Genomic DNA, 13,127 nt, shown 5'->3' with positions numbered 1-13,127 from the left:
CAACACATAAGAAGATGGGGAGGGAACCAGAATTAGTTGGCCCCACCTGCCATTGGCTATAGTCTGGGCTCCCTGCCTTTTGTCTTCCAGTCCCAGTGGTCACCAGTCACCCCAGTTTGTTGTAGTATTTTTACTGCTAGGGAGTAGGAGAGGTGCTGCACAAGGCATCAATATAGGATGACCAGTGCTGGGTGCTATGCTCCTAAATTTGGTGGGGAATCCAGCATCATTTCCTCTGCCTCGGGCGGCAAAATGTCTTAAACTGGGCTGGCATACTTGTTCCTTTTCATGCCAAGAAAGACTTGCATTGCTGCCCTTAATGGCCAGACCTAAGCAGTCATGAAGTCTTGTTAATTTGCTTTGGCACATGTATTTTAATTGAAATATTATCATGGTTTTATCAGGTTATAATTGGCTTTTAAAGTCTTTTTGCCCATCTTAAGTCCTTGCAAAGGGATAGGTTAGAAGCAGGAATGAATAAAATAATTAGAGCTAATTCACATGCTTGGCTTACACGATAAGACTCAATTGCCTGTAACTCTTACACTGCTTGTAACTTTATTTTGCAATGCAGATTTTTTCCCTGGCATGTTTCCCCTCTTCCAAAGTGTGCATTGCAAAGTAAGATCCAGAGATAAATTATTAGGGCAGATAGAGTCACAAGTTGTTCAGCTGCTATCCTAGACTTGCTGTTACAGGCTGATGATCACATCACCTGGTTGCCTAATGAAAGGGGACACGACAGGTTGTGATGGAAATTTCCTAGGTTTTGAAATAATCCACAAGCGGTGTCTCCAGTGTGCTTGCTCGAAGTTCAAAAGATGTGCACAGTGTTCATGACTACTAGCTATAGTAGCTAACTGCAACTTCCATAAACTGGAATATTCATGGGCCCCAAGAGTTACCTTGTATCAGCATCTGAGTTGCTTTGTGCTCTGCATCAGTTGCATCTATCTGCATTTTGGGTTCCAAGTTGCACAGCGTAAAATGAAGCTCTGTGTTCTCAAATGGGGAATCTAAAATTGGCTACAACTCCCTGCTTCTTAGCCAAAGTGGATGAAATTTGCAGGTGCAGGATCCCCTCAAGAATGAATTAAGCCTACCAAATTACAAATACTCTGGGAACATTTTGTGGGGAAAATAAAATTTAATTTCCCTCCATAATCCCTTATGTATGTGAGAGAGAGCAGGGGGTTGTCTCTTTATGATCCCAAAATAAATAAGAGTTGGATGAGAGGTGTGTATTGTTGCTTGAACTTTTTTTTTTTATAAACCAGCAGCTTCACACAAGCCTCTCTTTCCTGGTTCATGTTTGAGTCCTAAATGTCTCTTAAAAGCTAATAGGGAGACAAAGGCACCTCACTAGAAAGCGCATTCATCAAAGCAGGGAGCCACCACTGAGAATGTCCTGTCATGGGTCACTGCCAATTGGGTAGCAAGAGGAAATGCCTCATCCAAAAAGTGGCATGGATTTACATGAAATTTGCGTGCGTAAATGTATAAGCATAGATAAACATTTAGAAAGAATGGCTATACAGTCGTATCTCAGAAGTTGAATGGAATCCGTTGGAAGTCTGTTTGACTTCCAAAATGTTCGGAAACCAAGGCATGGCTTCTGATTGGTTGCAGGAAGCTCCTGCAGCCAATCGGAAGCTGCGGAACTCACGTCGGACATTCGGGTTCCAAAGAACGTTTGCAAACTGGAACACTCACTTCTGGGTTTGCAGCGTCCAGGAGCCATTCAACTCGCAAGGCGTTCGACTTCCGAGGTACGACTGTAATTTATATAGAAATACAATATATATACCATCATAGTGGAGGAAGCTGTTAATTGTTGATGGGACACTTCCAAGACCCACCATCTGTTTTCCTGCCTTCTGGTTCTTTATCTTTAAAGCAAACTTGGATTGGAGAGCCCTCAACGGGAGAATGCCTTCAAATAGACGGCTTCACAGCCAGCGTAGCTGGAAACAGGATTCTGCCCTCAGTGGATATTTCGTCTGTTCCACCAGGACTGCTCTTAAATATTAACCAGTTAATTATTGTTATATCATATTTTCCTTCCTTGTTCAGAGCCCTAGGCAGCTCACAGCATGCAAAAACGCAACTGTAAAAGCAAAATTAAAACCACCTTCTAATATGCAATAATCAAAGCATAACACAACCAGCGCTAACAGTTATATCGATAGGGTGACTCTCTACTGCACCCTGAAAGCCTGCAAAAACAATCAGGTCCTGGGATGATACCTGGTCATGTCCCGATCAAGATTGAGTCATTGCTCCCTGCAAATTATTTACAGCAGTGGTGGTCAACCTAAAGTCCTCAGTCTGATTTCAAAAGGCCTCTGCCATCAATCAGCTCGGACGTCTGGAGAGAACAATCTTTCCCTCTCCTGACAGCCCTTTGGGTGAGTGGGGAGAAAACGGGGTGTCAGAAAGGAAGAGAAGGGAAAAGTATGTATTGTAAAGAGAGAAAAAGAGGCGGCATCCCCACTCCTGGCTCTCACCCTGCCCACCATTGGTCACCCACCCTACTAGGAGGCTGTCCCCGACAGACTACCCTTGGGGAAATGGGGCCCTCAACAGAACTGAGATTAGTTACTCCTCTTTTACAGAGATGGATTAGCTCAACCTCACAAATTAGGTCCAAATGGACTTTCGCTTTGGTTTCTGAAAGTTGGATATTACTTATACAGTAGGCTGTGTTTGGACTAGTGAGTCTTGGCTTAATAAATTGGGCTGTGCATGAGATCTTTTGTGTGAGTCAGGAAGCTGTCAGGAGTCCAGGTTCCTAGCTTGATAGCACAGTAAGCGTAGGTAATTAAAAAGGAGGATATATTGCAAAAACAAACAGATAGCTCTGACAAAAATCATTACTCAAGATGACCCTTCTGAAGACTTCTTCCTATGTCGACAGAAGATATTGAACTTTTGCCCCTTACGTCGCTTGTTTTGCTTCCTCTCTAGCAGCCCTCCCATTCGCCGACTCCTCAGACTGATTGGATAAGCTCCCACCTCTTCTTGCTGTGGCGAACTCTTTCCTTTCTTGTTCACGTCTGTCTGAACTGCTGTTCAGCCTGTGTCAGATCTAACTCTCTCTGTTCTGCAGCAGACTGTAAAGTTACACTAGGAGCTGGCTCATTTCTGACAGAAGCCGTAGTTACCTATAGCTTCCTGTTGCATCTGAAACAGGTAAGATACTATGGGTAATACTTCCAAAGAAACCAGGATATATGGTTTAAAGCTGCCTACGGATTCTGGCTGGTTAGGAAGCCATTTTTTTATTTTAAGCAGCCTATACAAAACCAACCAAACCATAGTTCATATTTTGCATGTAATGGTTTAGCTTTGCTTCCCTGACTTGCTTTCCAGTTTCTGCAAAGGGAGGAGCAAACCACCTCAACTAGGTCATAGTCAGCTTGATCCAGCAGGAAACAGAAAGAAAGGAAAAAGGAAGGGGCAAATGAAGGAATGGGAAGGAAAGAAGAATACAGTCTAGGATTGTTAGTATGGCTATGTTAGTTCATGGTCCTTTTTAGTAATATATTAACGGTTGTATGAAACTAAATCAGACTCTTGAGTCGATCCATTGAAATTAATGGCCTTAATGTTATTCATGCCCATTAATCTCCATGGATTATGGTATGACAAATGTTGGCTACAACCCTTTGTTGCTGTTCTGAAATGTCTTGGTTTGGAAATTGTATTAGGTCTTTATTTGTTTGGGCATATTCTTTTTAATCTGCTTTCGGGAAACGTTTTATTTGAAAAGCAGCCTGCCGTTTTAAAAATAAATAGATAAATACTGAGTGGTGGCGGCTGTCAGCATCCGTCTGTCTACAAAGTGAGCGGTAGTGCTCAGTAAATGTCCTGCACAGCTAGCGCTGGCTCTCAAGGGTGTGAATTCTCCCTAAGAACAGAAGCCCACCCCAAGCAAGAAAGAAAGGGCTCTGTCCACTGCCCCAGTTTTTTGGAAACCCAAGATAAGGGAGACACAGTGAGTGATCAACTGGAGGGGAGAAAAGGCAGGAGGAGATGGATGGAGGAGGAATTAATTTTCACTTTGCACTGAAAGGTGAACCTACCAAACCCACACTTTCTTAAACCAAAATACAGCAGGCCCTTTGTAATTTGCACTCCTCTGAATTTTGCAATGTTGTTCTCCGGCCAAGTAAGGTGTTCCCCAAAATGCACACCCTAGTGTGCATAAAAATACATATAGCGGTGAGAACAAAATGCAAAAAGGCATTTTGGGAAAATGTGCCTTGCCAAAATGTGTATACCAGGCAAGATTGCATGTAAAAAATGCACATTCACTCACTCCCTCAACGCTGATGAATTTTCATGAGGACTTTTTTTAAGAAAGGCAAACCTATGTAGAAATGTGCAGAAATGATTAGGGGGGGAAAAAGAGAAACTGAAATTGACAGACTTGCCCATCTTTACCAACCACCAGGATTTGCTCTGCTGGTACCCAAACTTGTGCTACCCGAGATCAGAAGGTTAATGTGCTCTTTCTAATAGGGGGAGAAGATCACTTGCCTAACCTTATTGGTTTGCTCGGAGCTCTTGGAAGAGCAGGTCCTCTACTGTGCTCCTTTTGTACCCCCCCACTTCAGCCGTTCCCCCAATATTTGTGTTCCCACTCCCCCAATATTTGTTGGACTTCAACTCCCATGACCACCCATGGCCCTTCTCCATGCTGGCTGGTGCTGACGAGGAGATTGGAGTCCAACAACATCTGGAGAACCATAGGCCTCCTATCTCTGCCCTAGCTCCTACTCCACCCTGGTGCCCTCAGATGTTCAGGACTGTAGCTTGCAACCACCTTAGCCAACAGTTGCAGTTCAGAACTTCTGGAAGTCACCAGGCTGGTGCTGCCTACTGGATAGACTTTGCTCAAGCCTCCAATGTTGTTCATTCTGAAGAGACAGGAGGAAAGCGTCAGAGTGCCTCCGGCCGTAATTTTGTGATGCACGAAATGCATAATAGAAGGCAGGGGACGGTGAGGGTGATGTTGCAGACCAGCCCTTTGGGCCCAGAATAAGTCCTCTGACGGCCAGTTGCTGGTTCCTGAATGACTTCTTCTGCACACCTTCCAGAAACAGAGGCAGAAAGACGCCCCCGCAGCGGATGGCGGGTGCGAGAACGTGGCCCGAGTTTTTGCAAGGCGGTCCTGCATTCTCTCAACAAAGCAAAAGGAGGGCGGGGGGAGGGGATCTCTCAGATACTGTGTCGCGTTTGAAAGCCACCTGTCATGTCTTAAATTAGTAAATATGCCCCAAATGTTCTGTTGAAGGTGAAGCGAAATATGAGACTTACACAAAACACATTTTCCTGTAAATTATTCATCCGGTAAAACATCTTTGAACTCTCCAGCGTGAGTGTAACTGACAAGTGTAGGAAAGGGGATTAAGGGGGACGGTTCTCAGCTTGGCACTTATGCAAATTTTATTCACATCCCCCCTTGCATGCACCCCCACCAACGCAGAGCTTATATATGGGCAGTTTTGAAAAGCCTCTCCTTTCATCTCTCTCTCTCTCCCTGTCTGATTAAACCCCCTCCATCCAGATTCCCCAGAAATACGTGGCTGCAGTCCTGCAGCTCCTCCCCTGGTGGCGCTGTTTCCTCGCTTGGACTCTGCTTCCTTTGCACGGGGGGGGGGGGGTTGAGTGCTAAAACTACTGCCACATAGTGGACAGTGAATGAACTGCAGACAGGGGAGGGCTCCTTACTTACTTATTTGTGTGTGTGTGTGGATGGGTATGTGCATGTCTTTAAATCATCTGCACTCCTCCTGACGAGACTTTGAACACATTCTTTGGCTTGCCAGAGATGCTTTGTTATCAGGAGAGAGAGAGAGTTAGAGTTTTTGGAAACTCTGAGACATATCCAAGCTGCAAAAAATAGCAAATTCGCTTTTGAACATCCCCCAATTCCTCCCCCACTCTCCCGGCCATCTCTCCCAGGGAAGGGGATTCAAAAAGAGAGAGGAAGGGGAAATAGTTAAGAGGAAGGGCACGTTCGTTGCATGCCTGAGCTGCTGGGTCAAACTCCTGGCATCTCCAATTAAATGCGGAGTAGCAGGTGCTGGGGAGGTGTGTGGCAGTGACATCACTGGCCCAGATAGACCAATGGCCAGATTGGGGGCTTCATCTGGTCAAAACCTCCGCCCTGCATTTTCCTATCGCCTCGAGAGCACACACATTGCTGTTTCGTTTTGCATTTGCATACTCGAAATCTGTGCATGTCAGAAAAGCAAGTGCAAAATACAAACCTTTTACACAGAGGGATATCAATAAAAAGAAATATTTCACCCAGCTTCGTTTGATTTTACTAAACACACAAATGAGGGCGCAGAGGCTCCAAGTACACCAGCAAGGTGTGCAGGTTTATGGAACTCTAACAGATTTGGCTTGGGAGATCTTGGGAACTCCATGTTGCACGCACTTGTAAACAGAAGAATCAGGCTAAACGCTGGCTTCTGTTCTATGCCAGGCGTGTCCAACAGGTAGAGCGTGGTCTACCGGTAGAGCACTGGACGTCTGCGGTAGATCACTGGTAGATCATTGGCTCCCCCCAAAGAAGCTGAACAACTGTGGCTCCCCTAAAAAAAGCTCAACATTTTACCTCCTCCCTGAAAAAACTCAACAACTTTGACCCAAACCCCCAAAAAGGGGGTAGATAACTGTCAGTTTTTAACTCTGTGAGTAGATTGCAGTTTTTAACTCTGTGAGTAGATTCCTTGTTCTGGGACACGGTTGGCGCTGTGGGTTAAACCACAGAGCCTAGGACTTGCCAATCAGAAGGTCAGCGGTTCGAATCCCTGCAACGGGGTGACCTCCCATTTCTTGGTCCCTGCTCCTGCCAACCTAGCAGTTCAAAAGCACGTCAAAGTGCAAGTAGATAAATAGGTACCGCTCGGGCGGGAAGGTAAACGGCGTTTCTGTGCGCTGCTCTGGTTCGCCAGAAGCTGCTGGCTACATGACCCGGAAGCTGTATGCCGGCTCTCTCGGCCAATAAAGCGAGATGAGCGCTGCATCCCCAGAGTTGGCCACGACTGGACCTAATGGCCAGGGGTCCTTTACCTTTATCTTTAGATTGCAGTCTCTTGGGAGTTGACCACCCCTGTTCTATACCTTACACACCTCTGATGTAAAGTACTGTAGAGTGAACCATGGAGGAGAGAAGAGAGCCAACAGATAGCATGTGACATTTGGTTCAGAGCTTGCACACCTCTCACATACAGGTAAAGTACTGTATAAATCTTTTAAAGAACATCACTCTGCATTATGATGGAGGAATAGGCTTGCCTGCACAATGCAAGCACCTCTGAAAAGGCATCTCTGAACACAGGAACACTTTGCAGCTGCTTTCTGATTGGTTTTGCACACAGTGCAATATTGTCCTCAAGCACTGCACTTTATGTAGGAAAATAAAGGGGACAATTCAAAGATATCTCTAATGCGGACGTTTAACCTCCCCTGGTGAGCCGGCAAGGGTCCGTACATGCTAGAACTGAATGGAAGCCCTAGAAGAATTCAGCCTGAATCCCATAGCCCTGCCTTCCCAGGCCTGGGTTATTTCTTGGTCACAGGAGAGTGTGACGCGACCTTGGGGGAATTGGCTTGTACATAAATAGATTATTGCAACAAGTGCTTTATGGCAAACAGCTGTGATAGCAATAAAGACGAGTGTGCCTGGAATCAAAGTGAAACTGGAGTGGGTTTAGCAGGAGGACACGGGTCCTGTGAATAGCATTTTAAGGCCAATCACCTTGAAATGAAAGGCACTAGCTTTTTCCTTCTGTAAACAGCAAAATGAAACAAAATGGAGAAGCGGGAGTCCTTTTACGCAAGGCTGGAGTTTGTCAAGATTTCAGAGCATCTGTTCCTGGGGGCTTCTAAGGACCTGGGCATGCCTGTGATTCAGTGGGAACACTAGATAAAATATAAAATGCAGTCGCTAACAATTGTTCACTCGTTAGGAAGAGAAGGAGAGCGCGCAATGCCTGGAGAGCCCTCCTTCCCTCTTTGTTTTTGATCAGTGGCATGGGGATGCCTTGTGGCCATTAGGAATGGCTGTCAGCAAACTCAGAAGTAAAGGAATATAAAAACAGACCCTCCAAGCGTTCCTGTTTTCCAGGCACAGTCTTGGATTTACAGAAGCCATCCCTATTTCTGGTCTGATCCCAGAATGTCCCAGTTTTCCTTAGGATGTCCCTATTTTCATGGAGAAATGCAGGCGTGTATGCAACCCCCGAGCAAAGGAGATAAGTAACTAGACAACCTTTAGAAGACACCTGAAGACAGCCCAGTACAGTGGTACCTCGGGTTACATACGCTTCAGGTTACAGACTCCGCTAACCCAGAAATATTACCTCGGGTTAAGAACTTTGCTTAAAAGTGGTACCTCAGGTTAAGAACAGTTTCAGGTTAAGAACGGACCTCCAGACTGAATTATGTTCTTAACCTGAGGTACCACTGTACTTGAAGTTTCTCTATTCCAGCAACTCACCCCAAATTGAAACGAAAGCTAACTTGTCCCCTTTCTTTCCAGTTCATCCCAGATCCCTTTCAAGTCCCTAACTACAAAGCCAAATGTGCACAATATTGCACCCGGGCTTTGCTCTTGAACAGTGCTTTTTTTCTTTAAAAAATGTTTAGGGACACAGTGGTACCTCTGGTAATGAACTTAATTCGTTCCAGAGGTCCGTTATTAACCCGAAACCGTTCTTAACCTGAGGCGCGCTTTCGGGACTTGGACACTCACATCCCAGGGCAAAGTTCACTACCAGGAGTACCTACTTCCGGGTTAGCAGAGCTTATTACCTGAAGCATTCGTAAGGAGGACAGTATGTAACCCAAGGTTCCACTGTACTCTCATTTTGACTCAAGAACATCACCATTTTATAGTTCAAATCGGGGAAAATACCACACATCCACATTCCACACTGCTTCACACATTAAACGCTCACTTCCGTCTGAGACTCAGGAAACACCAGGAAAGGAAAGGAAGCTGCCTTTGGAGGTGGTAACAACGAAACTGACCAATCACCGTGCTAGATTTCAACTCCTACTTCACACATTAAACACTCACTTCCATCTGAGACTGAGGAACCACCGTGACAGGAAATCAGGATAGCAACAGAACTGGCAATTCACTGCGCTAGAGAAGAAACTAAACAAAATTAAATGTTTAGCTTCTTCTCCCAGTGGATTCACAAAATGCTTAGGGGTACGTGTACCCCTGCATCCCCCTCCCCAAAAAAGCACTGCTCTTGAATCCTTCTTGAAAAAATACTGACAGTCTGGGGAATGCCCTGGATCTATAGTTGGTGGCACAATATCAAATGTTCAAGTCAGGTCTGCTTGTCTCTACTAACCATCCAAATTCTAGGAGGCTGTCTGAGACATCTTGCTGCCTGAGGCAATGGGAATTGTTTTGAGGCCGGCAACGGGACAGTGTCCTCCAGCACACCCGAGGGCAGCAGGCTACTGTTGTACATGCCACGTGGCGTACACACAGATGTATTCTCCAAGAGAGGAATGATTGGGGACCCAAGAGAAACCGCCAGCGGGGTGGTCACTGCTGCCCTCCAGCATCTGCTGCCTAGAGTGGCTGTCTCACACTGTTAGGCGATGGTGGTGGGACCAGCCCTGCAAATTCTGCAGGCAAGCAAATCAAAATCCACTCTGATATAAACTGCATTGTACAGCATTCTAAAATGATGCAAACTGAGAAAAGGTTTGCCATTTTCTTAAAATGCATTTAAAAATAATAAGGACTTTGCTAGCAATCGGAAGAGGGGTAAAGGGCACATATACCCTGTCCTGAATCTCTGGAAATCATAGGGTCCAAGTGGGCATGGCGAAAATATACAGAAATGCTGCAATTTATGGGGGGGGGGTATTTTTGCCTCCCACCCCTTTCAAATTGGGGACCCTGTGGCTCTCAAGATGTTGTTAGACTCTAACTCACAATGGTCACGGACAGAAGCATGTCTTGAACATGGGCAGTTACTCTTAAGATAGAAGGGCAAGAAACCTTGAATAAAATTTAAGATATTAACAGATGCTAAAGAAAGAGGTGGATTTGCCCTGCCAGACCTTAAACTTTATTATGCTGGCTGAGAGAATGGATGCTTCTTGAAAACACGGATGTACTGGATTTGGAAGGTTTCAATAATGTATTTGGTTGGCATGCATACCTGTGGTATGATAAGGTCAAAGCACATAAAGCATTTAAAAACCATATTGTCAGAAAAGCATTGTTTAATGTTTGGATAAGATATAAGGACTTGTTAGAAAATAAAACTCCAAGATGGTTGTCACCAATGGAAGCAAAGGCACAGAAAAAACTCAATATGGAGGCCAAATGGCCGAAGTATTGGGAAATTTTGGAACAAGAGGGAGACAGATTAAAATTGCAGAGTTTTGAGAAACTAAAAAATAGAGTACGAGATTGGCTCCACTATTATCAAATAATGGAGGCATATAATTTGGATAAAAAATTAGGCTTCCAGGTGGAAAAATCAAAATTGGAATCAGAATTGTTAGACCCTAAAGTTAAGAATTTGTCTAGAATGTATAACTTGCTGTTGAAATGGAATACTCAAGATGAAATGGTGAAATCTGCTATGATTAAATGGGCACAAGATGTTGGACATAATATTATGATGGCTGACTGGGAACAGTTGTGGACCACTGGCATGAAGTTTACGGCATGCAATGCCTTAAGAGGGAATTTAATGAAAATGATTTACAGGTGGTACATAACACCAGTCAAGCTTGCAAAAATTTATCATTTGCCCGATAATAAATGTTGGAAATGTAATGAAACTGAAGGTACATTATTTCACCTTTGGTGGACATGCCCAAAGATTAAGGCATTCTGGGAGATGATCTATAATGAAATGAAAAAGATATTTAAATATACCTTCCTGAAGAAACCAGAGGCATTTCTCCTGGGCATGGTTGGCCAATTGGTTCCAAAGAAGGATAGAACTTTCTTTATGTACGCTACAACAGCAGCAAGAATACTCATTGCAAAGTACTGGAAGACACAAGATCTACCCACCAGGGAAGAATGGCAGATGAAGCTGATAGACTATATGGAACTGGCGGAAATGACTGGCAGAATCCGAGACCAGGGAGAAGAGTTGGTGGAAGAAGATTGGAAAAAATTTAAAGTATATTTACAAAAACATTGTAAAATCAATGAATGTTAGAAGGATGTTGGAATGAAGTTATATGGTTTTAGCAGAAATGTCATAAAGAATTAAGTAAAAGCTGATTGATAGTGGGTCAAAATGAAAAAATTAAAGGTTAGACCGTTAAGATATATTACAGGAAAAAATTGAGAAAGATGGAAAGAATTTGCTGAAATAGTTAATTGAACTAGAATACAAAAAGGGAGGTGTGAGGAGGTCGATGAAACAAGTAAATGAAAGGTAAAGTTATGAAATATTGGATGTGTTTTAATGTTTTTTCTCTTTTTTGCTGCTTTGTTGTTTATGTTTTTTCTTTATCTTAGATGTATTGCAATGTATGTTTGTTAATTTTGTATTGTGTTTCCTTACTATGTTTTTTTGCAATTTTTTTTGAAATTCTTAATAATTTTTTTATATATATAAAAAATAAGATAGAAGGGCCCTGCGGGATCAGATGAAGCACCTGTCGAGTCATGCATTCTGCTTCCCAGATGACAGAACTACAGTTCCCACAGTTCCCTGGGAACAGGGATGGATTCTTAAACCACTCTGAGAATTGTAGCTCTGGGAGGGGATTGGCGATCCCCTGAGAACTCTCAGCACCCTTAACAAACTACAGCTCCCAGTGGTGTTGAAGCACTTTAAACGTACGTCACGAGTCCTTGATCTCCCCCCTTGAAGTAAAGGGACCCCTGACCATTAGGTCCAGTCGTGTCCGACTCTGGGGTTGCGGCCAAGGGAGCCGGCGTACAGCTTCCGGGTCATGTGGCCAGCATGACTAAGCCGCTTCTGGCGAACCAGAGCAGCGCATGGAAACGCCGTTTATCTTCCCGCCGGAAGGTAACCCACAGCGCCACCCACATCCCTTTCCACCCCTTGAAGTAGGAGGATCTAATCCAGGGGTCAGGAAACTTTTTCAGCAGGGGGCTGGTCCACTGTCCCTCAGACCTTGTGGGGGGCAGACTATATTGGGGGGGGATGAACAAATTCCTATGCCCCACAAATAACCCAGAGATGCATTTTAAATAAAAGTACACATTCTACTCATGTAAAAAAAGCTGATTCCCAGACCATCTGCGGGCCGGATTTAGAAGGCGATTGGGCCAGATCTGGCCCCTGGGCCTTAGTTTCCCTGCGCATGATCTAATCCCAGGGCCGTGAGAACACCACTGCTGCTACATTCCAGCATTTGTTTGCACATGTGCCAGTTCAGCAACGGAAGTGGGGACAGAGCTGTATGCCTCATGGCCTGCCTTGCACACCGAAAGCTAGATTATGGTCTGCAGGTGCAGCAGAAGACCAAGTCCAGCCATCTTCTACATGTGGAAAGGAAGAGGGCACCATATTGTCCAGAATTCCAGGCAGCCTAATGTCCTGAGCCGGCCCTGAAAGGCCTAGACATGTGGCCCACTTCTAAATTGAACTATTTTGTTCTTGATCTTTTGCTGTCATTTCTCTCAATCCCCAATTTTCACTTTTACATACCCTCCAACATTTCTCTGACGAAAAGAGGGACGTTCTATTCCACAATAATCTTAACAATTTTTTAAAATTTACTTATACCCTGCCCATCTGACTGGGTTGCCCCAGCCACTTTGGGCAGCTTCCAACATATATAAAAACATAATTGAACGTTTTAAAATGTCCCTATACAGTGGTACCTCGGGTTAAGTACTTAATTCGTTCCGGAGGTCCGTTCTTAACCTGAAACTGTTCTTAAGCTGAAGCACCACTTTAGCTAATGGGGCCTTCTGCTGCTGCCACGCTGTTGCCGTGCGATTTCTGCTCTCATCCTGAAGCAAAGTTCTTAACTCGAGTTACTATTTCTGGGTTAGTGGAGTCTGTAACTTGAAGCATCTGTAACCCGAGGTACCACTGTACTTGTCTTTGGAATTTCTTACAATGCAGCCATTG

The sequence above is a fragment of the Podarcis bocagei genome (genome assembly GCF_964188305.1).
Source record: "Podarcis bocagei genome assembly, chromosome: 4".
NCBI classification, from domain to species: Eukaryota; Metazoa; Chordata; class Lepidosauria; order Squamata; family Lacertidae; genus Podarcis; species Podarcis bocagei.
Note: the sequence above shows the minus strand (reverse complement) of the source record.